Source organism: Pseudopodoces humilis, chromosome 4 (genome assembly GCF_049639895.1).
Source record: "Pseudopodoces humilis isolate 2021_Gansu_Grassland_sample_001 chromosome 4, ASM4963989v1, whole genome shotgun sequence".
Classification (NCBI taxonomy): domain Eukaryota; kingdom Metazoa; phylum Chordata; class Aves; order Passeriformes; family Paridae; genus Pseudopodoces; species Pseudopodoces humilis.
Window position 1 is genome coordinate 29,808,682 of NC_142203.1, and position 25,745 is coordinate 29,834,426.

Below are 25,745 nucleotides of genomic sequence, written 5' to 3' on the forward strand. Positions count from 1 at the left end.
AAGTGAACCGCCCTGGTGAAGCAGCCCAGACACCCAGCCAACATCCCACCATCAAGATCAATGGAAATGTGCTGCACAGAAGTGGTAATCCCCTGAAAAAGCTCACTTAAACTCCGTGTAGATCTCCTTGGTCTTTTATTTCTGTCCTTCTCAGCTCCTCTTGCTGGTGCTTAGCTCTGAAGAGACACATGGCTCTCAGGGCAGCAGGCTGCATTACCATCCTGAGAACACTCTGTCTCCAGCAGATCCTCTTTCCAGTCTCCACTTGCATGAGCTATTGAGTGGTTAAGTGTGGATTCAAGCCTCCTTGTCATAGCTGGCTAGGCAGGCATTTCACTGGCGACACCGGGTGCATCCTGCTGGAGAGGTGAAGGCCCTTGAGTCGACTGGAGTGGGGGAAGCACTCAGACCTCAGGGACTTCTCTTTTCCACTGTGCTTGACTTCAAACTGTGCTGTGGCCTTAATCACACACGACTTTTGTCTGTGACACAGTAAGATACAGTGTGAGACATGGCCTTTCCTGGACCACAGAAGGACTGTTAAGACTGTTTATCTACAGCTGCTTCTCCAGGACGAGCCACAAAGCATACCCTAGTTAGTGAATAGGACGATTTAGCTGGTTTTGGTGCTTGAGGGCAACTAGTTTCTGCTGAAATATCTGGAAACCCCCACTGCCACATGGACCAGGCCTCCAAAGGCTATGGTTCTCCATGATAACATGCTGTAACAAACTATCCTGATGCATCCTAGCAACCTAGGTACAAGGCTGCTAAAGACTGTACGCCAAAAAATTCCAGGTAGTTGCTGATGCCAGTCTCATGTCCAGACAAATCAGTGGGAAAACATGAGGAAGACATTTTAATGTGAAAATCTTGCCTTTCTCATCACTTTTTTATGCAGGCCACATTTTGTGTTGCTTGATTGTCCAAGGAAAGAAAAGCACCGAATATTCAGTGAGTAGATCTAATGTGAAAAACGGGATTTGGGGGGTGCTTGAATACAATTGAATAGGGAGGCAGACATGCTCTGCAGCGTGTTGTGGATGTAAGAGGCAGTTGCTGCAGGTTTCTTGCACATGCTGCAGAGAAGGTGGTGCCGGACTACAATGCATTACAGAGGGACACTGCTCTTCTGCCTTCTCTGTTTCCTAGGCTCTGTCCTCTTTTCGGTGGTGGTTATTTTTTTTTCATTTTGTGACTGCAGGAAAGAAACTTTCTTTGAGAAGGTCTTGAAAACTCAGAAACATGGATATTTCTAAACTTTCCAGTTAAATATTTACTGTCCCAGACAGAAAATGCTTCATTCATCAATAGTCTGAATGCCCCCACCTGGAAAAGAGTTACAGAGCCTCAGAGATCTTTCAGCAAACAAATTCCTTCTCATTACTGACTCTGTGGGCATGACTGCTCTCAGAAAACTTGAAAGTCAAGCTGCTCAGGAGTGCTGCCCATACATGTTTACCTTGTACTCCAGCTTCCCTCTTCAGACTAAATCAGGTACTTTTTGTCTGGTTTGCCTAAACAAGTACAGCCGAGGAACAAATGCTGGAGCATTCCTCGGGGTTCAGCCAGGCTAGCCCTGGGTTTCTGACACTCATTTCTGTATAATCCCTGTAAACTCCAGGTTAACCAGCAACACCTGCATGCTCCTAAGCACCACACAGAGCTATCAGAAACGCTTGTATATGTGTATCTTTTATGTGTCTTTTTATGTTATTTTTTATTCTTGACCTTACTCCTACACCTTGCTTCAGGCTTGTTCTCTCACCTGAAGTACAGCTGACATCTGCAAAAAACTACTTTTTAACCCAAGGGCAGACTGTGGGCTGCCCTGCCTGGGGAAGCAGGCATCTTAGGCCTTGAACTTGAGCTGCCTGTCTCTGAGAGACCATGGGGCTAAGCTGGAAGTTGCAAAGGTGGCCATGAAGGGCAAACCATTTCTGTTGCAGCCTGGACTGGTCCTGTCAGGGCTCCACAGGAAGGAGCACAAGCCCGTGGTGTTCCACAGAGGTCTGGTCACCATCCCCTGAGCATAACAGGCTGAAAGATGCTGCGTTCAGCAGGAATAAGTAACTTTGCAGTGTGCTGGGTGGAGGACATGACTGCAGTGTGATGAGAATATTTAGAATATTGAATGCGAGAACTGAAATCAGTGCCTGGGCTAAATGGGCTAAAACCACCCACACCCCAGCTAGTGAACTTGTGAGCAGTGAGTGTGCTGCGTGTTAACAGTTTCAGTGTCATTTCAAAAACTGATAGCAAATGTTTGTCTCTCTCAGCAATCCACTGTATTTCATTCCTCAGATATTAAGTTGTACTGACATATTTCAGAGCATCGCAGAGAGAGCCCGTGTATACCTCTGTTCAAATGATAACTAGAATTCATACCTGATATGATTACTGTGCTATTGGCTGGCTGGAGTACTCCTTGGGAAAGATCTGGCCTACAGATTTTCTAGCATTACAAAACAGATTTTGCAGCATTGCTCAACAGTTAACATCTGGAGCTTGTACCTATACTGGAAAGCAAACTGCAATACTGCAAGCAGATAGTCATGTACCTAAGCCAGACAGGTTTCTGTGCAGCTGATCAATACTTGGAGCCACAGCATCATGACTTCCATGGTCAATGCCTATTGAAGGAATGAATGCAAGAGGATTTTGTCAGTAAAAAGATAATAAAGGCTGGGGGAGGTGGGAGTAAGAGAGAGGAAGCCAAACTTATAAAGGAGAGAGTGGACACATAACAGAGAGGTAGCATGCTTTATTTAAATATTTGTTCAGTATTGGGAGGGGGATCAGTATGGGAGGGGGTCAGATGAAGGTGCTGCCTAAGTGCCAGGATGAAATCCTGCCTCTAAGTATCATTGTCTAACCTGTACAGAGTCCAGGTGTCCATCACCAGTTGACCACAAGGTCCTCTTCTGCCCACACTCCTGCTGCTTAATGCCTTGCATGGCAAACAGCACTTCTTTGCCATGTGGGCTCCTGCTGTTCCCTCTTTAACATGGCAGAGGACATGAGCCATCACTGCAGAGACCAGTTCTAGTCTGTATGAACAGACTGGTACATAGAGCCATAGAAGTACTAGAGTATCTTCAGAAAAATCTTTGTGTTCTCAGGGTGGCCACAATTCCTGTGCACACATCGGGGTGGAAGCAGACATCATTTGTTGGCAGACTGAAGAGAGATCAGTGCAAGGCCACGGAGATGGTGGGTGGGTCTGGTGCACCTGACAGAGAGAGGGGAGATGGAAGGAATCAGGCTGTTAGCATGGAGAAGGGATGCCCCAGGAAAGCCCTAATTGCAGATATCCACTGACTTACAGTTACCAACCTTCTCTCAGAAGTTCACAGGGATGTCTTGTTTTAAAAAGTCTTGTTTTGACCCTTGTCATAAGGGACAAAAGGGACACATTGCAGCATGGGAAATTCTGTTTGTACATAAGGAGTAAAACAACAGTAGTACAGCCCTGGGACAGGGCCAAAAGGGGTGGTGGGGTGTCCCATGCTGGATATGTTCAAAATTTAGCTGGTCAAGGTGCTGACCAAACTGACCTTGTTTTGAAGGCAGTTGAGCTTGGAAAGGGGGATGGGAACAAAGACTTTCAGATGTGCCTCCCCACCTGAATGTTTCCATGATTCTATGTGCACAGCCTGCAGCTCCCAGAAATGTGTTAATCATGCCTTAAAAAATAATTTCTGAGTAATCCTGGGGATTATTTACGTGACCCTGCGGCTCGCTCATGTGAGTACCAAGTGTAGGACTTGCTCTTAATTGAAGAGCTAAATATACATCAGCAGCGCAACAGGATTACTCAGTCTGCAGCAGAGTCTGTTAAACTGGCATGTGTGCTTCCCATTCATTCCTTTCAGATGTTGCTCTGATATAGCATTTTCCGCAACGCTGTGTAGCTACATAGAAGAATGATTGAAATAGGCAATTTTCCATGTTTTTCTGGTAGTAAGGAAGGTCAGATCTACTTTCAATATGTCTTTCAGGTTTGTTTCATGTCAGGTTAGAGAAGTGCTATAAATCAAGTGTTACATCACTGACCCCCTGTTGATCTCTATTATCAAAATGTTTGTACACACATGCAGGAATCCATAGTTCACCTTTATTGGTCATTTGTGATTTCTTGGGAGTGGGTCTTCTCAGCACGTCTGCAGCCAATTTTTCTGTCTCAGCTTTTATGGACCAGGAAAGCCACTTTAATTTTAAGCAGGTTGGTTATCTCACTCTTATGCATCACAGATTTTCCCTTACCCACTCTCACACGTGTTCACAGGCACAGAGCAATCTGGTCAGGATCACTTGGGATGGCACAGTGGATGAAGGACACCAGATACCAAGTTTTTCATTGAGTCTCCTGCAGCCCCTATTGGGGTACCTTTTGGGAAATTGGTTTTTGGGCAGGTCTTGTATATACTCTCCAGGATACAGGTGTTGCTACAGGGGGACAGTCTTGCCTCAGCACTCTGTTTTCTTTCAGCATCATTTTTCCTTGTTTTGGATTTCATGAAGTATCGGAAAGAGGCAGGACAGAAGTGTGTTCTGGGCCCTGGTTGCCATCCTCTTGTCAAGGGCATACAGTCTCTTGTTTGTAAGTCACCACCTGATCTCAGCACAGACCTCCTGGGCATGGCACAAGAAACTGTGTTCCGTCAAAACAAATTCTCCACTTCAACTTTAGGCCTGCTACAAGAGTCCTATGAAATGCAATTAAAGGAGGTCAGAAAAATTCAGATTGGAAGACATCTTCAGAGGTCACTGTTCTAATAATCTGCTCCAAGCATGGCTGACCACAAAGCTAGATCGGGTTATCTCCAGCGATGGAGATCCCACCATCTCTCTGGTCTGCACTGTGCTTGTGTGATGATTTCATCTCTGTTTTCTCTAAAATTCTCTTGGATTGAATCTAATCTAGTGCCATTATGCAGTGCAGAGGCACTTCCCTCCACTGGCTTTCAAGGACCCCCCAGGCCCTGACCAGCCACCAAGTTGACAGCTGACATGCCTTGCTGTTCACCAGGATTGCAGCCCTCCTGTCCATTCACTGCTGGGCTTCTCACAGCCATGGGCAGAACACATACTTTGCTCAGACTGTGCTCCAGGAGGTTCATGGCACTCCATTTCTGCAGCCTGTTGAGGCCCCTCTGAAGAGCTGTGCTCCCCTCCAGCTGCTCCCCCAGTGTGGAACAACCCCAGCACCCTACATCCCCTCTTCTGTGTTGTTGCAAAAGATGTTAAAAATATTTGCCTGGAATTAACCCTTGAGAAATGGCATATGTAGCTGTCTGCCAGCTACTCTTACTGATGGACCTCTGTCCTTGAACCTGACAGCCCACCCAGTTTTCCAGTCATTTAACAGTTCACCTGCGAAGTCCATGATTTCATCTATTTAGCTTCAACAATAATGATATAAAAAACTCCAAAATAACTTTTGCCAGAAGATTTCCCTTCCTAAAACACTGTCATGTGCAGACAGAAACTTTGCTTTTTGTCATTTTGATCCTTTGGTGCTGGCCCAGCCTAGGGATCAACACACTGGTTTTGTGCCTGCCATCTGAACACCCTATTATTGTAATAAACTACACCCACTCATCATTTAGTACTGGCACCAGCAAAAGGGGTTTGTCATATGCGAAAACTAGCAGGGAAATCCATCTTTTGTAAACTCCTAGCATTAGAAATATAACACATTGTTGATCAGACAATAAAACAGATTTTGTGAAGGAAAGGGACTGACAGTGCCCTGTAAACATAGTTTTACTTATTAGAAAAAAAAGCAGCATTAATGCTTTTATTATCTTGGGACAAAAAGTGAGCTACTGGAAGGAGTTACAGGCAGCAAAGAAACATGGCTTTATCTGCAGGTTGGGTGTGCTTTAATCTGACATCCTGACAATGCTGTATGGTGAGTAATACCTAGAGTATGTCTGCCAAACCTCTAGAGCCAAAGCACAGAGTCTACCTGTCACTCCAAAAAGGCCCAAATGAATAGCAGGACGCTAATCCCTCGGGCACCACATTGCCTGATGCATCTGTTTGCTACAGTAGGGAGGAGATGATGCTTCCTTTCAGATTACTGCAGGTGTGGAGCTCCCACACACAGCGAAAAACAAAAAACGCACCGCTGCAAAGCTTTCTGGTAATGGAAAGTAACATGCTTAAACTCCCAGGACACTTGCAATTCACTGTTTCAGAACTAAAACTTACTTACCTTTCTCAGGATGACCCCATAACTCCATGCATTTTGAAGTCTGCTTTGCTATGATGAAGCATTAGGTGAGAAGCCTGGACATCGTTTCTCTGCATGCTTCCCTCAAACCTTACCTGTTTTTATAGAAAAAGAGCATTTAACTGACAAATCCATGAATAGCTCATATAACTAAGGGACACTGTTAAGTTATTAGATCTGAACCAATAAATACCTTTTCCAAACAATATATATGAAAATTTTTATTTTTACTTTACAGGAAATGTGTCTGGAATTGTTTTTACACCACAATAAAAGTTAAAAGAGGAAGTATTTGGTCTTTTCTGGAAGTCATTACTGTGTTCATATTGATGCTTACGGAGCAGGAAATAGTACCCTCTCTATCAGTATTTCAAAGAATCCTTTAGAGAAGTTCCTGAAAACACCCAGCATCACCTTCCTCCTGAAGGTGTCAGTTCAGCTGGGCTTTTTCTATCAGCTTCTCACTTCAATCACCTTTATTTCCTTAACTAGCTGTGAGCACTGTTTGATCTACCTGAATAGCTTGGAATCTCTGCTAGTAGATCAAGGCTGTGGATTTCACCTATTTTAAGAAGACAAATACATCTAGAATGTATCTAGAATGACTTCATGGCAAATTAAACAACAAAAATAAGCACTTGTCTGTGAGAACATTCTTGGTTATGTCACCTTAGACACAGTATTGTCCTATCAGTTTTGCAGCTGAGAAAAGAAGCACATTTTTGGAAAAGTGTTCACAGATGAATAAAATGAAACAATTGTCTCAGTCACTGCATGGGTACAATGGATTTCAAACCCATTAAATAGCATCAGAGAAGTCTTTTCCACACTTGTTCTCAGGAAAAAAAAAAAGTAATTTTAGTGCAGAGTCAGTTTTTGATCTCTGCTTCTTCCACTGCGTGGAATGGCAGGACTTGGATTTGTTTGGATCATTTACTTATTGTCTTGCGTAGAAGAGGTGGAAAGAGATGCCTTTCTGGAGTGTTCAGGCCCATATTTTAAATGGAGTCCTTTCTGCTACCAAATCAATCAAGTGTATATGCTATGACAGTGCAAAACCTTTCAGGGAAAAGAATGAGGCAGGAACATTGTGCCTGCCATCCGGACGAGCCTCCCTGACTTGCTTTACTCCCTAGCAAACCAACATCTCGGGAGAACAAAAATTTTGAATTCTGTTTTTGGGGTCACAGATTTGAGCTCTGCTGCTTCAGCTGCAAGAAGTGTGAGAGGTGCAAAGCTGCGGGTCATCGGCAGACACAAACCTTGAGTGATTTACCCCTACTAAACCAAAAAAACTCTATTTAGTACTTATTTAGTAGATCAGAAACGACAGGCTGCAAAGGCATTACTGATCAGATGCCACCTTTGGAACTCCACCCTGAAACCAGAAGCATGCTATGCTGTCGTGTGCATGCGGAAAATACCCAGCTTAGCACGGAGCTGCCATATCCTGCCCCAGCTTCAGCTTTCAGAGTGATTTAAGGTGGAGCTCATATGGAGTGGCTGTGATGTTGCATCTCCAGGTGATAACTGCCCTGCTGATGAAATGCAGTGTCAGCACCTAAAAGTCTGTTGGGCAGTAGGCAGAAAAGAAGAATCCCTGCTACTCAATGCTATTCAGCCCTCTAGGAACAAGAAAGTCCTTTGCCTGGAGAGCACTGCAGCTGCAAATGCAGACACCCCTCAGCTACAAAGCAGATAGGCTTTGTCCCTGCCTTCCAGGAACCAGCCAACATCCCGTGTATCACAGATGGATTCAGCTTTTACTTGTTTCTCTCTTCTAGCCCCCAAGCTCATCCCTGTGCCTGTGTTTGGCAACTGCAGCAGAGCTTGGCACTGCTGGCCATACCTGGAGACAATGCTGAGCCATGCAAAGGGAGAAGTGGGAAGGTAAGGGGGGAGAAGCAGTGGCGGCTGCCTGGGTCTGCTTCACCATGACTCCCTGCAAGCTCCCTCTAACGGGGACACCATCAGCTCTCCTGGCCAAGGAGGGATGTGACAACTCATTCAATTATTGGCCTCTTGGAGATCAGTGGCTGGCACATGGACTGTGATAACTTCTGGGGTTACATTAAACTTATCACATGCAACAGGTTTAATTGTTGCACTGGAAACATGTCTTGTGCTTATCTCTGGAAGCATTCCTCCTCCCCTCACCCCACCCTCTCCTCCATTTTGAAGATTTAAGTTTCAAGTTCACATCTATCAGTACAAAAAGGAGCAGGACATGCCCTATCATGTCCTGGACACTCCAAGCCAAAAAATGAGGGAGCTGCACCCTTTCCCCCTCATTTAGATTCTTTTATGTGCACTTAAAATATTCACATAAAGCTTTATCACGCCCAAACCATTTCCGAAGCAATGAGCAGTCACATTTACTATTAGAATTTTGAAGGACTGTAATTCCAGGGTAATTTTACCACTCCCTCTGACAGTCTTTTGTATTTCTGATACTATATGTGTCTCATAAACAAAACAGCCCAGAACATATCAATCACATTATCAGCACAGAGAGGATTACTTAGAAAGGCACTTAGAATTTGCTCTGCACTCCTGGCAAGTCCAATATAGCAGGTAGGCCATCTTACTGTGTAATAGGATTAACACTGATGGAAAAAGTGTTAATACCTTTCTGGTGTTCATATAACCCAATCCTCCTATGAAGTTAAAAATGCATAAAATAACAGATACTTAAATTGGATATGTATTTAAAAAACCTCACAACATTACCTTCAAGTACCTAAACTCACCCATTCCTTCTGTAAACTTCAAAGTTCAAGCTGAAATGGTATTTTCCTTTGAGCAGTCTTCAGGACAGTATGCTAGTCTGGTTTGTGAGCCCAGAAGTTTTAGTATTCCATGTTTTTTTTCTGCCAGAGTAATGTTTTATTTCAGTGTATTGTGGACCACTAGTTAAAATGGCATCATAGATTTGAGGCCCAGCACTTCAGGAAAGCCTGTTTTGGGTACATACACACTGAGGATCTCAAGCACCAGAGAATTCAGTCCTTTCTGAATTTTGTAACCACAATCCAAAACAGGCAGTTGAGCTTTAACTCCAGGAGCTAAATAGTTGTAACCAAAAACGTGGCATTTGGTTTTTGCCTGCCTAGTTTTCTCCTTGGGCACATAAATGTGAGCACTTTGACAACAATGAAAATAGGCTGAGACACAAAAAGTCATAAAGACAGTGTGATTATGAAATAGTTAAAGTCAGGAGAAAAGCATTACATTCCTTTTAAATATAGGCAAAATTTAATTCAAAAGCCACAGGGAGTATTTTCTTAGCACATGTCTACAATATTGATAGGCACAAGTCATACCCCAGAGACAGAGGCATGTTCCTGGATTGGAAAGTCATCTTCAGGTCCTGAAAGGCTCACAAGGTCCATCTAATTATCATCCGACAACTACGGCAAAAAAGCCATGACTAAAGGTATTTCTTGACTGTGTAGCCAACATAATCTTCTGGAAAAAGCCTTACAGATTTTTGATATTGATCTGGAAAGTCCAATCCAAACAGCAGCAAGGTTTTCCTTGATGTGCAGAATCCAACATGCAAAAGTTGGAGTAAGAAGTATCAAAGTATCAAAGGATAGTCCATGATTCCCTTTCACCTTTCGCAGTAAGAGATCAGGGTTGCAGGTGAACCCTTTCTGCTGAACACCTGTGAACCTTGTTCCCTGGGTCATCATCACTGCATTTCCACTCCCTCCCCAGTGGGATTCCTGCACCTCAGGAAGGACCTGATGGTGGATGGTCTTGATGGTTACGTCTAGAGGCTGACTGCAGGCAGGACCACTTGCAAATCGTGCCTTCCCACATGTCACCCTGACGAGTGCTGCTGGTACTCATCTCATGGGCTGAGTAACTCTCAGTGGGGCTCAGTCCAATTAAGTATCCATCAGCCAAGATGTGCTCCAGCATTGTGGAAGCCAGCACGTAAAGGGTGTGCTGCCACGAGTTCTGACACACTTCGTGCTCTATACTTTTCTAAAAGGCATGCTTCCATGGACATAGGAGTACATAAGGATTTCAGCTTTCAACTAATGTAGGGAAAATATGACATTTGAACCCAAAGATCTCGAGGAAAATTAATTTAAACTTCAGGTTCTGTCTTGAACACCTAGTGGCATTCCATGGTGGAAGGACTCCATTGACTCCATCAGTGGACAAAGGAAGGGCTATAGACAACATTTATCAGGACTTCTATAAAACCTTTGACATGGTTCCCCACAGCATCCTTCTCTAAACTGGAGATGGATTTGATGGGTGGACTGTTAGACACTTAAGAAAGTGTCCGTCATATCCAGGGAGTAGTGGCTAAGACCTGAGAGTCCCAATGGACATCAATGACAGGTGATGTCCCTCAAGGGTCTGTGCTGGGATCAGTGTTATTTAATACCTTCATTAATGACACAAAGAGGTTGAGTACAAACACATCAAGTGGTGCAGCTGACATTCCTGAAGAGCAGGATGCCAACCAGAAGCTCGAGAAGGGGCCCATGGGAATCTCATGAGGTTTAACAAGACCAATTTCAAGGTGCTGCACCTGGGTCAGGACAACCCCCAGCATCATCAGCACAGGCTGGGGCTGAGCAGATGGAGAGCAGCCCTGTGAGAAGGCCTTGGGGGTGCTGCTGGGTGAGAGGCTGGACATGACCCAGCCATGGGCACTCCCAGCCCAGAGAGCCAAACGTGTCCTGGGCTGCATCCAGAGCAGCGTGGGCAGCAGGGGAGGGAGGGGATTCTGCCCCTCTGCTCTGCTCTGGTGAGACCCCACCTGGAACCCTGCATCCAGCTCCGGGGGCCCAGCACAGAAAGGTGATGGACCTGCTGGAGTGAGTTCAGAGGAGGGATGCCAGGTTGATCAGAGGGATGGAACACCTCTCCTATGAGGAATGACTGAGAGAATAGAGGTTATTCAGCCTAGAAAAGAAAAGACTTTGCAGTGACCCAATTGCAGCCTTCTAGTACCTGAAGAGCCTACAAGAGAGCTGGAGAGGGATTTTTACAAGGACATCTAGTGACAGGACAAGGGATAATAGCTTCAAACTGAAAGAGAGTAGATTTAGATTAGCTGTTAGGAAGAAAATCTTCACTATGATGGTGGTGAGGCAACAGGTTACCTAGAGGAGTTACGGACGTCCTATCCCTAGAAGTGTTCAAGGCCAGGTGGGATGGAGCTGTCAGCAACTTGGTTTAGTGGAAGGTGTTCTTGACCATGACAGGGGGATTAGAACTAGATGATCTTTAAGGTCCCTTCCAACCCAAACCATTCTATGATTCTGTGATTATTTATTAAAAAATCACTGTTACAAGGCAATACCTTGCCTTTCAATTTGCTACTGCTTCACAGAAGGAAATATGGGGCATAATGTCACAATCAGATATGGCTATGCATGTATTACATTACAAAGTGAAGACACTCGTCCAATTTAAGTACAAGCAATTACATCTAAGTGCTCACTCTTCTGGGAAGCTGCATTTATGTGGAATTCACCCGAGATGCCTTTTGCTGCTTATTTGTGAAGCCTGCTTATACAAGAATGAACTACCTGGAACACATAAACACAGCTTGACATGACCATCTTCAGGGCATCTGATGTGTTCCTGGCATTCAGAGATACAAGGCACTGCCAAAGAAAAAGGAAGCAAAAGAATCAACTTGTTACATATCCTCCATAGATAAGGTCCTGGGATTTCAGCCATTCCTGAAAATCCATTTATGAGAATGGATGGGTGATCTGCTATTCTGACTACTCAAAAGCTTGAAAATAACCAAGAAGTCACTGATGTCCAAAAGGTAAAATAATGCTGCTCCTAAACCCTGCCTCCTTTGTGCAATCCTGAAAAAAAAAACTTGGATTCAAGAAAATATGCATCAACTTGAATACTAGAGAACTCAGCAAGGTAACTTCCAGTCACCTCTGGGGAAATACAAACTTGCTTTGCAGTGTACAGGATTTAGTCAGCTAGCAGCTTACAGGAGCACCTTCTGGTTTTGGAATGATGAGTCAAATCTCTTAGTTATTTCTGTAAGAAAAGAAATTATTTTCTGCATTATTAAAAAATTCTTATGGTAGATGGAGGGGAGCAAGGGGCTTGATCCTTTTTAGGTTTATTTTTGGTAAGAAGATCTCACTTCTCAGAGACAGATGAATCTTCTGGAACCTTGTCTCTTCCTTGCCTCATACCCCTGCATAAACAGGCAAGAGTGAACTGAAAGTGGTATGAGAAGGCAAATCTCCCACTTGAAGGCTGTTTTAACCTCCTCCAACAACCTGGCTGTCACAAAGGAACAGAGCAGAAAGACCATCTTTCCTACACATAGGCTGAAGAGGCACCTATGCCTGTGTAAAACCTGTGCCATAAACAGAATCCCTGACTCTGGTACAGCATCTGTTGTTTTAACAGAGGGCTGACAACACCACTGCTCCTGTTGCTCCTCAAGCTGTACTTCTCCGAGGAAGACCAGCTGAAAGCTGGGAGCAGACTCCAGTGTGCTGCTGTGCCTATTAAGAGTCAGTCAAACTTAACTGCAAATAAAACCAATGAGAAACATAAGAATGTCGGTGCAGCTATTTGTTCCCCACAACCTTTTCTAAACAGGTCTGAAAATGTGAGGCAATCCCTGCCCCATCTTTCTGAAACCAGTCACTACATGTGCTTGTCAAAAGTACTTGTGTCCTGTTCTGTAAATAAATGCCAGTTAGCAAATGCAAAAACATAGAGTGAAACAATGTAAATATAAAATAATACAAAGTCTTTAAGCAGTGTTTCTAAACACAGGGAGAATGGCAGTACGTCAGGCATGTTGTATGTGTATGTGTATTAGTTCATGTATGAGTGTAAGACAGAATATATTAACTGGGCAAGAAATATAGCCCTGTGCAGCTAGAGGTTAGTAGGGAAGTCTCAAAATTCATACAGCAAACAACAAGAGCTCTGAGCCAGTGTCCTGTCACCATATAGGAGCGTACTCCACTGTTCCTGTGTGCCCTAGACAGCTTTCAGCAGCAGAAGGCACACAATGAAGATGTGCCATCCCTTTCCCTTCCACTCAGCTCCCAGACCCAGCAGCAAAAGATGACATCAGCAGACATTTTAAAGACTGTCTAGCACAAAGCATACCCAAACCTTGCAGAGAGGGGCTGTGCCCCACTGCTCAGCACATCTGGAATTTTAAGGAAAATTTTGGCTTCCTCAAGAAATGCGAGATATTGATGAACTGAGGGGTTCAAACACAGGATCACAAAAATGTCCCAGAGATGGGAGTACAGGACATCATGGGAAGAAGTGGAAGAATATGACCTTCAGCCTGAGGAAAATGCTACAGGATCAACTTGCAGTCAGCCATTGCCTACTTGAGGAATAGGCACCTCTTCTTTGAGGTGCATGAGGAAACGACAGGCATGAGCTGCAAGAGGGGAAATTCTATCTGGGTATAAGCAAAAAAGTCTTTCCATCATTGATGCAAACAAGGCCCAGATAAGAGGTGATAAGGGACCTCTGCCCTGGGAGATATTCCTGAGCTGACAGCACAAAGCAGCCTGACCTAGCTTTAGTGAGTCATGCTTTGATCAGAGGGTGGGACTGGGGACCTCATTATGCTCCTCTTCTAATCTGAATTTTTCTACACTTTTTATGACCCTCAGGTGTGGATTTTACAGTTGTTTGATTTGGGGACAAAGCATTTGTGAGCTTCATAGCCTTTGGAATAATTGAAAGAGGGCCTATTTTGCATGTCTGTGAACTCAGCAGGGGTCTGAGCATTCTCTCACACAACCACTACCACTGTCTGCTGTGAGGCTTTCAGAGCCAGAACTTAATGAAATTTTGGACAAGATACAAGTTTAAAAGACCCCAGCCCACTTTTTCCACTGACAGCACTAAAAAATCTAAGTTGTTTGTTGTTCATTTGCTAGCTCCAGTCCCTACTTCTTTTTGCATCTTGGTCTGCCACCACACTCAGAAGAGCCTGTCCTGAGCCTCCCTGGCAGCAGGCTTAGCCAAGCCAGGGATGCAGACCCTGGTGCTGCCTCCTACCCCAGTGCCCCCTGCCCCAGATATTCAGTAGTGGGGCAGGAGAGAGGTGCATCATGGTGGTGTGGGGCAGTGCCATTCTCCCCTGGCCCCTCTACAGTCCCCTCATTGCGAGGGGGCCACTAATGAACCTGGCCTTTGAAGCCACTTTGGGCTGCCCAGGATGTAACTGTGTCCAGGAGAAGAAAGTTGCTACTGGAGAGACCTTATCTCTCTTAGTCTTTGTGGTCCATGCCTCCACCCAGGCCTTACCCCTTCCCTTCCCTCAACCCCACTCCACGTTTCTGTGCCCTGCTGCAGCTGAGGCACATGCCTGTGCTCTTTTCAAAAAGAAGAAGCCACTCATCTTTTGGTTTGTTACATGTGTTAACCTAACTTAATGGCACTGCTGAAAGGGGACCAAAAATGAAAGCATGGAATGGAAATATTTCTTCCACTCATTTTAAAATAACTAAATTTTTTCAACTAAAACATCAGGCATGTGCTAGTCTCACTCTTCCTTGTTTAACACGAAGTAAAGAGTTGGAATAAGCTGGTAGGACACAGTGCAAGAAGCCTGTGGGCAGAGCCACTGGCCAGAAAGATTTGCTTTCATAGGTGTGTTTCTTTGACTTGAAACATTATTATTATACTGTAAACAAGTTGACAAGGCAAACACGCACAATTGCTTTGTAGGCAGTCAGTAAGGATGCTGAAAGCAGAGTCCCTTTGCCCATCCCTTCCACAGACAGCAACTGCCTTCCCACAATACTCCCAGTACAGAGCCTGTCTAACATGTTATTTTGTATGAAGAGTTCAGCCAAATGAACCATGAAGCAATGAGACAGGCAAAAATGAAGCAAGTACAAACCATGCCCACAGCAGCAATCAGACAGGTTGAGAACTGTCTGCTCCTCCTTCATGGATGCTGTGATGAAGACCTGGCTGCACCAGCGTGGCAGGACTCATGAATGTTTTTCTCACTAGGAGCAAAGAGCAGAATATCAAAGAAATAAACACCCTCCCTTGCCCTTTTTCTTCCTTGCTGACCCAAATTCCCTCTCTTTAGTTTCCAGCTCCATTCGCTTTGCTGGACACAGCTGAAGAGGACCTGTGCTTTCCCAAGCAGCCAGACAGGGCCTACTGTGGACCAATCCTGCACAGTGCCATTCCTGAAATCTAAAGGGTTGTTGGGGCTGCCAACAGACTGGCCTGTTTTCACTATCAATAACTTATTCTTAGATTTCCCGCACATTCCCAAGACCTGGGCTACACAGCAGAAGAACTGAAGCTGTCTGGGAGCTGGATCGTTTGTGTGTCAAGTCTTACATCTACAGAAGATCATCACAGCTGTCCTTACCTGGGCAAGGGCATGAAGCCTCCAGATTTCTTCCCTAGGTGGCTAAAGACTAGTGATGCAGGGAGGTAGCAGGGATAGAGACTCTCTGCCAACTCCAGGGTATATCATATCCCTGGAGCAGGCCATGCTGTTCCAGTGTTACCAACACACTGGTGTAGGTCTGGCAGGAATAAGTCCCACCTCCTGCATGATGCTGGCTTCAGGGTAGCCCTCCTAACAACCTCCAGCCTAAATAGGTACAGACACTCCCGCCATATGTTTTGACAGTGTTGCTGCTTAGGGGCAGCCTTCAGTCACTGGAAGGAAGGGCAGTGCCCCAGGGCTAGGAATTCAGGTAGTCTGGTGGGATGCCTGTGTGATTGGGACTGTATGTGCGATTGAAATGGGTCTGACTTTGAAGGGATATAGGTGAGGATTGTTCCAGGAGTTTTCCAAAGGTGCTCCCAGGCCTGGGTATTGTTTGGGAGTGTCTGAGGTAAAGCAGTGGCAACACAGTGAGGGACACCACAGAGAAGCAACGGTGGTGGTATAGTCAGGCCAGAACCCAGCTCCTGCCACACTGTAAAACACCTATACCCTGCAAAGTGGGGCTGATTGTCTCTTCCTCCACCCCAGCAATCTCCACAGACTGAAAAGAGGTGGTGGAACTGCTACCACACATGGTCAGACAGATACCCACACAGTTGCAGAGGTTGCATGAATGGTATCTCCCTGCACCACTCAGCTTTCCTCCAGCCCTGAGAGTCTGGGTGCCATCTACCCCAGTGTTTCATCTCATGGCATGTGTTTCAGTTGTTGCCAGGAGAAGCAGCTTTGTCCTGACAGGACTTTGCGAGAAGGTTAATCTCCAATGACTCCTTGATCAAGAAAACAACTTGATTCACCCTGTGGACATGCATTTGTTGCAAGTAATAACAAGGGAGCATAAAAACCTCTTTCCATCCTTTGTGTTCTTTAGTACACTTCCTTTGGTGGCCACTGGAAGAAGCTCTCGTATGTAGAGGATCCCCTGCAGGATTTGGTTAAAGTTAAAGGAAAACACAGAGCTTGTATTTAGGTGATGTTTTGGGTCATGAAGCAAAACTGGGGGATGGGAAAAGACAGGTACCTGGGATTTAAGGCCAGACCAGCATACCATCAAGTCTTCCCTTATCACAGGTGATGCATATCTCATTTCACTACAGAGCTACCCTATTGTTGTATGTGTATCTAAAGTGTCACCCTAATGGCTGTACCTTGAACTGTGGGGGTAGCTCCTGGGCAAAAGACACCAGAGACAATGGTTTGAGAAAATGGTTTACATAAAAATTTGCTCTTTGCTGCTTTCTGGGCTATTCTTAAAACACAGTTTTTCCTTGCCAGCAGTATTTTATGACTTTGAAGGAGAAATTATTCTAACAGCAAGAGAGGATAATTCTGTAAAAAGCACAGGACATCTTACCAGCATAACATTCCTAGTAGAAAATTACAGACTACTGCTTCATCTGTTCTCCTGCTGCCCCCTGAGAGCCCATGGCTTACTTTAGGACAGACACACCTACACAAAGAGCAGCTCCTGCTCTGAGTGCCACAAGCCTCACACAATAAGCTTCTGAATTCTGGGCTGTGCCAGCAAAAATGGGGGCTGACTCCTAGGCCAAATCAAAAACGGTGTATTTACAAATATTTAAGAAATGCTGAAAGCAGATAGAAAATCCTGCCAGCTTTCACCCTTCTAAAAGCTGAGTGCTTTTCAGCCTGAGCTGAATTTTAACATTCTTTTCCCCAAACACTGCATCCCTCCTCAGTGGTTTCTTTCGCAGAAGGCAACTCAGAAAATAAAATAGCTTCATTTCTTTCAGAGATGTCTGAGAAGCCATTTTCTATCAGTAAAACTAACAGATTCAGCTGCTTTAATAACTCTGGTATTACCTTGACCTGAATTGCTTTCAGGGTTTGAGGATTCTGCTGTGACCCTCTCACATGAAACTGCTTGCAGGGGCAATGACTCCAGTGTTTGTTACCTGCTGTGGGGCCTCCAGGGTCCATTGCAAGCTGCTACAAGAACTCTCTTCTCCTGCCAGATGTTTCTGTAGCAGCCTTCACTTCATGGGTCACATCACCTCTAAAGGGCCTCTTCTACTTTCCACTCTTCCTAGTCCCACTGTAGAGTAGCTCCCGTGGGTGCCCCTGCCTTAGAGGCCACCACTGAAACACCCTCCATCCTCTCAACACCTGGACCTGACAAAGTCATTCCTACACACAGGATCAGTCTGGAATCTGAAACTGGCCCTGGTAATGAAACAAATACATAAAACGACTCCAAATATATCTGTGGGGCCATCTGTATTACCCTCCCAGTGGCAAATGAGTTCTCAGAAGCCACCTTCAGCAGTACCTTTTGACCATTGTAGGCAGGAAAGAAAAGAGGGAAATTAAATAAAAGGTGCAGATTTTCTTCAAAAACGCTCTCATAATACAATTCTTCTCCTTGGGGCGGGGGGAGGGACTGTCTCTGTTTCCAAGTGCATCTCAGTGCATCTCGGCAGGCAGAAGATCAGGCAACATGTAAATGGTCACAACACCACTGGGACCTTCACTTAAGATGCCTAAAGGAACAGGGTCTGGACAAAGGATAAGGTGACAATGGTGCTGGAAAAGTCTTTTCCAGGTCATAATTTTTGTCTACATCATGGAGAAGCCTTCAGAGAACCAGAGAAAACATTACATAAACAATCAGCAAACATCCAGTTGTCTCCTCCTTTCTAAACATATCCAAACACACTTTTAAATCTCCTCTTTCATATGCCTCTCACAATGCCAATGGAGTAATATTTAACCTTTATCTCCCTGACTCAGAAAGAAGATGGAAGAACTGGAAAAAGACAGGAATATATTGGGACAATAATGAGAAGTAAGAAATAGCCAACTATATCTAGAAAAGAGATGACTAGCATGAAAGCAGATCCCCTCAGCACTGAGAGGCAAGGAGAAGGTCAACAGGCAGTAAGTACTCGTGTGTCTCTCAGTACAGGAATAAAGAGGCAACAAATGAAACCAGCAGACAGCGGCTTCACATTCATCTGGAGGATTAATTTCTTCTTACCACACACAATCCAGCTGTGTGACCCATTATTGCTAGTTATTGTAGACCCAGTAGTCTTGCCTGGATTTAAAACCCACAAGTTAAATTCACAGAAAGAGATGGACAAAGTAAGAGGAAAAGAAAAAATCCACAAAAGCAAATATTGCTGTGATAAGGAGGACCCAGAAAACAGTAAGGAAGAGCATGAGACCCTCTCCTGGGGCAGCCAGCCACGGTGAACCAGTCACTGAGAATTACTCACAGCTGGATTGTGTATCTAGCTAGTCTGCTCTTTCATTTGTTGCCTCTTTATTCTTGTTGCCCCACTTTAACCCTGTGCATTATTAATTACTGCCATCACTGAAAACCAGCCATGGTAACTTCCAATTACCACATTGCCTCATGCTTTCTAAGGAAAATGTGCCCTACCTTCACATTACCCACTGCCAGCTCCTGACTAACTTATTATTGATTGTGTTAAAGAGATGCTCTCGGCTCAGTCCATTTTGCAAAACATACTTTGCTTAGTGTGGAAAGGAGACAACTGAAGAAGGGCCTACTTACAGCCTCCCACTGCCTATAGGGCATTACAGGAAAGGCAAATACAGACTCTTTGCAGAAGTGACCAGTGACAGGGTAGATGGTCCTGCAGAAGGGGCACAAGTTGCAAGAGGGTTTGGATGTGAAGAGAAAACTTTCCTTGAGAGCAGTGCAGCCCTGGGACAAGCTGCAGAAAGGTGGTGGGAATCTCTGTCCTTGAAGATACCAAGCACTCAAGCAGATAAGGGCCTGAGCTCCCTGACACACATCTGTCAGATTTTGGTAACCATATTCCATCCAGCATGACCAGCCTTGCAAGACAGAATTGATCATTCATGTTTAATCAAAAACCTAAGTGCTATTGACAGGGGAACAACAACCTCCACGTGTGAACTCACAGACCTCATAGGTGGTTCAGTGCTCAGCCATCACCTCCATGACTCAAACAGCACCTCTGCACTGCTGCCTGCCATGCAGTATGGGAAAGCATCTGCACAAGGGAGGAGCTGTACCTGGCACATATGCTGAAGCACCTTCAGACCCTTTTCTGACTGTCTCATTGAAGAATTGTTTGTAGTAGTGATTCCCACAAATGTCACAGGTGTTACCTTGAACATAGAAAGGGCAGGAAGCCATCAAAAATCATCCTTGGGATACTGCATGTAGCAGCCTTCATGTGGTGCCCTCTGGGGAATACTTGAAAGTTCTAAAGAAAACAGAAGCCATCTCTCTTGCATCTAATTAAACAAAAGCATCTCTACCTGTTCTCCCCAAGCTCAGTGACACATTATGCCAGGTACAGGTACACCAGACTGTATAGCACCATTTCCACTGCCCTGAGGAACTGTGGCCTAGACAGAAAAGGTGGGAACCAGCAATTTGCCTGTTGTCCTATATGGCATCAGGTGGACAGTGGAAAGTGGTTCACTTTACCCCTAAGGGAGAGAAACAGGCAACTCCTGTGATTCAGCCATTCCTAAGACACAAATGCAAATAATTTGTAGCAGTCTCACATGGACTCCAAGTAACAATGCCGTGGACAGTTTAAAAGACCAGCTTTGATGAGAAACCTGGATTTTTGCATGGCTGCAAGAAGTGAGCAAATTAATCACTTTAGAGAGACACTAGTTGGAGCTAACAAAAGAAGTATGGTATGAACATAAGACTCAGATCTGCAGCCTTAGCTGAATCCCTTCATAAAATCTCCTCTACCTTCTCAGTAATAACAACATTACTTTTCTATCTCTCTTTCTCCCCCTTCTGTCTGTAATTTGCTCTTCCTGGTGGAAGGGAAAAGAAGTGTAAATTATTGCAACACTGACAAGTCCTGAACAGCATCTTCTGTCACTACCAGTAAACCTTAGGAAGAAGAACAGACCTCTGACAGGGCTTTGAGGAATGTGGAGATGCTATCCATGTGCTTCTTTACCAACTGAAAGCTAAGTATGAAAGCGATTCAAAGCATACACCTCTTTCTCTAAAAGCATACACCTCTTTCTCTGAAAGCATACACCTCTTTCTCTGTCTTTCTTATTTCCCTGGTTTCTGACACATCTCAGGTATTTACCAAACAAATTTGCAATTCTTTAGCAATGAATGTATTGAGATGGGCCAGATCTAACTACTCAAGCAGGCTGAGTAGTGCTGTGCTGTGTCCTTTTGTAATAAAGAAGCTCAAATCACTTGCTCTTCCTGTGCAGCTGGAGGGCCCAGAAGTAATTCAAACTGATCTAGCAATGTGTAGACTGCAGCCTTACAATGGCGGTCAAATATTGTTATCTTGTGAAAGATTCTTTACATGGTTGTGGCTGGAGACAAAATGCCTCAAGCAGAAATCTGACACAGGATTTTTTCATCCTCAATCAGACTCTCAGTTGGGAGTAATAATATAATAATCACTAACACTTTTTTATAAGGCTCCCGTACTTATTTATTTCTACCAGATGACATCTCAAGGCATTTGTGTTGAGCAGCAGTCCCGCTGTGAGCACTACATAGACACCCTGGATTTACTGAGCACTTACAGGAAGATTTTACATGTGTGCAAAAACCACACAGGACTGTCTGAGCAAAAGCAGCTGACCCACAGAAATAATGAACCAAGGTTTTGCAGCTTCTAGGTCATTGTGGATTCACTGGTTGTACCAGAAAAAATATGTCTGCACACATCATGGTAGTTTTTCAGGATGCATGCATATTGGCCATGCCTTCAGAGATGGCGTTAAACAGCATTACTCTTCCAACAGTCTACCAGACATTCATGAATCCTGGAAAAAAACAGCCCAAATTCTGGTTTTGGTCTTGACAAAATTTCTGCATGGGAAAAGGAGACTTGGTCAGGGATCCTGGTTCAACAGACACTCTCCATATATTAAAGTCTCCAAAATTTAAGAAGGTTACACTTTAAACTCACATTAAAGTCAACCTGCGTAGTTGTCTATGTCTCCACATAAGCTGGACTAGACACTGCTAATCAGCTGAGCCGCTACATGAAGAGAGACAAATGATGCATGACAATCCATCATGGAGCCATTTTATAGAAGACATCAGTAGGTTGTAGCATCTCCCTCACTGGAGATACTCAAGAACTGTCTGGATGCAATCCTGTGCCGTGTGTTCTGGGGTGACCCTACCTGAGCAGGAATTTTTGATCAGATAAGGTTGATCCCTTGCAACCTGACCCGTTTCTGTGGTTCTGTGGTTTTAAGGTAAATATTTCAAGTGCTTTAGGGTCCTGTGAGCCAGCAGAAGGACATCCAGTGCAGGCTTTGTTTAATTGACTGGTTCCTTGAGGTATCCAGAGATTTTTACTAGAACTGTGCCCCTAATCTTTTATGTGGTCTTGTACCATCTTGCCAGCAGCTGTCTTCACTGTGTCAGACACTTCCAACAAAGAGGTCACTGAAGAGACATCACTGGCAGCTGGAGAACACTGAATTATGTGCCCATGACTTCTGCAAGTCTTCTGTGCTGACAAAGTTACAGAAGAACACACCACGGTTTGCCCTGTGGCATGCACAGAAAGGATGCATTTTGCTCATCTGTCTGCCTGCCTTTTTAGATGTTAGTAGGGAGGTCTGGGAAACGTGCTTCAACAAACAAGAGCAAAAATAGACATAAAGTACTGATCTGGGTAAAAGAATGGACATTTTGGAGTAGCATCAGGTCAGCAGAGCCATCTCTAATGCAGCAGAGTGACTCTGTGCTCACAATCCCTAGCACTGCCACAGCCATAGGCACAGCATGGGTCCCAGCCCAGGTACCCCGATGCTGCTGGAAGCCCCCTGGTAAGGATGGGGCAGAGCCTGAACTGCATTTACCATGCTGGGTTGCAGCTCTAAAGCACAGAGAAGCCGTGGACTTTTGACTCCAGGGTGACATAGTTATGGTTTAGGTTAATTCAGCAGTGCAGCAGCTTTCACCTCAGTTGCTGTTCTCTCTGGGCTGCCTCCTTTCAGTTTTACAGAAATAGAGGAAAGAATCAGCCAGAAGCTGGCTGTCTCATTCAAAACTGCACGGTGTGACTTACAGCGGGAGAAAGTCTCATCAGATTCAACTTCCACAGAGGCAAAAATCTCTTATTTCAGTCTTGATCTTTTGTCAGCAGCATGAACACACAGAAAACTCAACAGTCGCTGCCACTATTTGAATCTATTGTTCTTCGAACGGCAGATTCAGAGGAACAGGTTTAAAAAAAAAGAAAGAAAGAAAAAAAGAGAGAAAGGAAACAATGCAAAGGTCTGTCAGTTGTGCAAAATGCATTCCTGCACTGCAAGGTGGGTGGTCTGCTTGGAAGTTGTTACGGTTTCAGCACAAACTGCCACAAAGGATTAGTGATGTGTGCGCAAATGCAAATACAGCAGTCTGATGGCCGCATTTGAAGCGAAGTGGCTTACCTGTGTATTGAACGATGTTTAACACAAGTACTCCACTAACTGGCCGTCAAGTGGGAAGCGCCACTTCATGGGAAGTGGCACTCTAACATCGCATCCACTCTCTGTCGGGGATTTAAGTGGCATTTTAAAACTGAGATGAATACGCTCTCATTTCCCACACACAGAAACAGACGCATAACGCTCACAAGAAAATGTTGTATTCCGGGAGTGGAAAACGAAGTGTCTTTCAAGACGGAGCAGCAAGTTAATTGTCCACCTTTAATTATTAAATTACGAACAAGATGTAAAGCCAAATCAAGCCCTTTTTCAGCAGGTGTTCAGTGCACAAACCCGGCTGAAGTACTTGCAGTACCAAACACGGAAATTCTTTTTCTTTTTTGGAAAACAACTAGACATCGCGAAAATGTCTTTTCGTTTGGAAATTGACTTTTGTATCAAATACAAAGCCTTTTATTATGTACTTGGTAGGTGTGAGAGTTGTAACTAAAGTAAATAAAAATTCTCGCTATTCTTACAGCTGTGTTAATGCAAAAACACACATGTGAAAGGGAAGCTTAAGATCCTGTCTGGTTTAGCTTCAAGTTTGAGGAAAGTGTATTTGGGTGGGGATTATATGACCAAGCATTATGGCTGGTTTCAAATAACTTAGGTAGATTTGTGACTAATTCGAATAACTTAGGTAGACTTATGACTAATTCAGCTGATTTTTTGTAAGTGTTAAAATTAATTGTCCCATTGGCTATGAGGATTGAAATCCAACATTCACGGAACAGTAATTAAGAGCACCCTCTTGTGGTCATTATTACGGATGTTAATTAAACCTTTTATGGTAAGCTGTTAATGTATCTGCTCTCTCATGCCAATATGGTACCCAGAAAGTTTATTAAAATATGCACATGAATGTACTGTACATGATTTGTTCTATATCCACTCAAGATATGGGACTGCAAAGTTTTATCTTGCTTATTCACCAAAAGTTGTATGCTTTTAAATAAAAATATTTTTCATTTTATTTATATTTTAATTAATTTATAATTTATATATTCAACACATAATATTTAAAATATTTAACATTTCATGCAGCTTAGAGCTGCATGAGAGAAAGTAATTCCTTTCTTTGCTATTTTCAAAATTGGCAAGGAAACCTTCAGAAAGGATACAAAAAATGATAGAGCAGTAAGTTTGGTCTCCATACCCGAGAATTTAACAAAAGCTGTAACAGAGGATGGAATTAACCTACAGCTGCATGAAGACAATCTGTTGAGAAGTAAGCATTATGGCTACTGTAAAAGTGAGTCATGATTAACTGATCATTACAGCACTGTTGCAGTTCTCTGAAGCTGTCATGGAACATACAGACTTTCTGCTTAATCATAACTTTTCATAAAATGCCGAAGCATGGAGTTTACTCTAATACGGAAATTAATGTCTGATAGTCATTAAACATAAAACACAGAGTACTAGGTGGGAATGTTTGAGCAAATTATGGCAGCTCCAACCAACTTAACTTTGGTTAGACTATATGAGAGTTACAACATAAGAAACTGTCAAAGGCAAGGGACAGATGGAAATAATCTTTATGGAAGCAGATTAGGAAGAATATCTTGAATGCCAAGTAGCCAGCATGCTTTGTCTGCATTTCATTTCCAAGCACACCCCCTAGACTTGTACTACACCTCAAGAATTTGCCATATCACACTAGTAGCACACTGGTCTTCATTTAATTATTATGTTGCATGATTAAGTTAGTAACTAAAGTTCTTGCTACCTGCTACCATGACAGCATACTACTTAGTGAGTGCATCCTCTGGGATTTGCCACATAAATGTATGAGTCAAGAAAACCGATGTACCGTGTGAGGAAATTTGCAACCAGGATTCTGCCTCAGTTAAGACAATTTTATGTTGTAATAGGAGATTACTGCAGTGTGAAGTTCTGAGCAATCACTTTGGGAAAAATAAGAGCAAGGAAGCAAGTTCCACAGTATGAAGTCAATTAATGGAATGATGAAACAAACAAGGAAAGTATTCAAATTATCAGTGTATTAGAGAAGAAACTGAGGTTGTCTTGCACAGCACTAAAATGTTCCATTTTCTTCCATGAAGACTATTTCTATGGACACCAGGAGGCACACACTCAGAAAATAAAGGCATTGGGATAGCACGTTTCAATACTTTTGAATGTACCATGAGAAATTATATTGCTCAGAGAAGAGAAGGGATGCCTAGTGCAGACAAACAGCCCAAGACCATGGATGTTTGGGGCGATTTGTACAGCTACTTTCAGATTTTGGTAGACACCACAGTAAAAATGAATGCATGAAACGTTGCTGAGACTTCATCAACTCTGCTTATCTCAAACATAAATTAGGAAAATAAGCAACACTCAGAACAACAGATGCACCCCAAAAACAAAACGAAACAAAACAAAAAAAAAACCCCAGGAAATTAAAAATGGGACCTGAAGAAGATCCAAACCTTGACAAATGAAAAATCCAAGCTGGTTGAGTTTAACCCTGCTGACACACCCTAGAAAGAACCCAGAGCCCCTGCAGACTCAAGAACAAGTAACTTATCCCTCCTGGCATGGTACAGTTGCAATGGCTGGCAGCTGAGTGTG

At 43.9% G+C, this 25,745-nt stretch overlaps 1 long non-coding RNA gene across 1 annotated transcript in view; it reads right to left on the minus strand.

Moving 5' to 3' along the window:
• Positions 1–2,823: 2,823 nt before the first annotated feature.
• The window catches only part of LOC106628537 (uncharacterized), a 28,767-nt gene continuing 5,845 nt past the window's right edge, over positions 2,824–25,745 (minus strand). The window contains exons 4-6 of the long non-coding RNA XR_001331953.2: positions 6,224–6,336; positions 4,267–4,709; positions 2,824–3,232 (exon numbers count right to left, since the gene is read on the minus strand). This is a non-coding gene — a long non-coding RNA (uncharacterized LOC106628537). The remainder of the gene's footprint in view (positions 3,233–4,266; positions 4,710–6,223; positions 6,337–25,745) is intronic.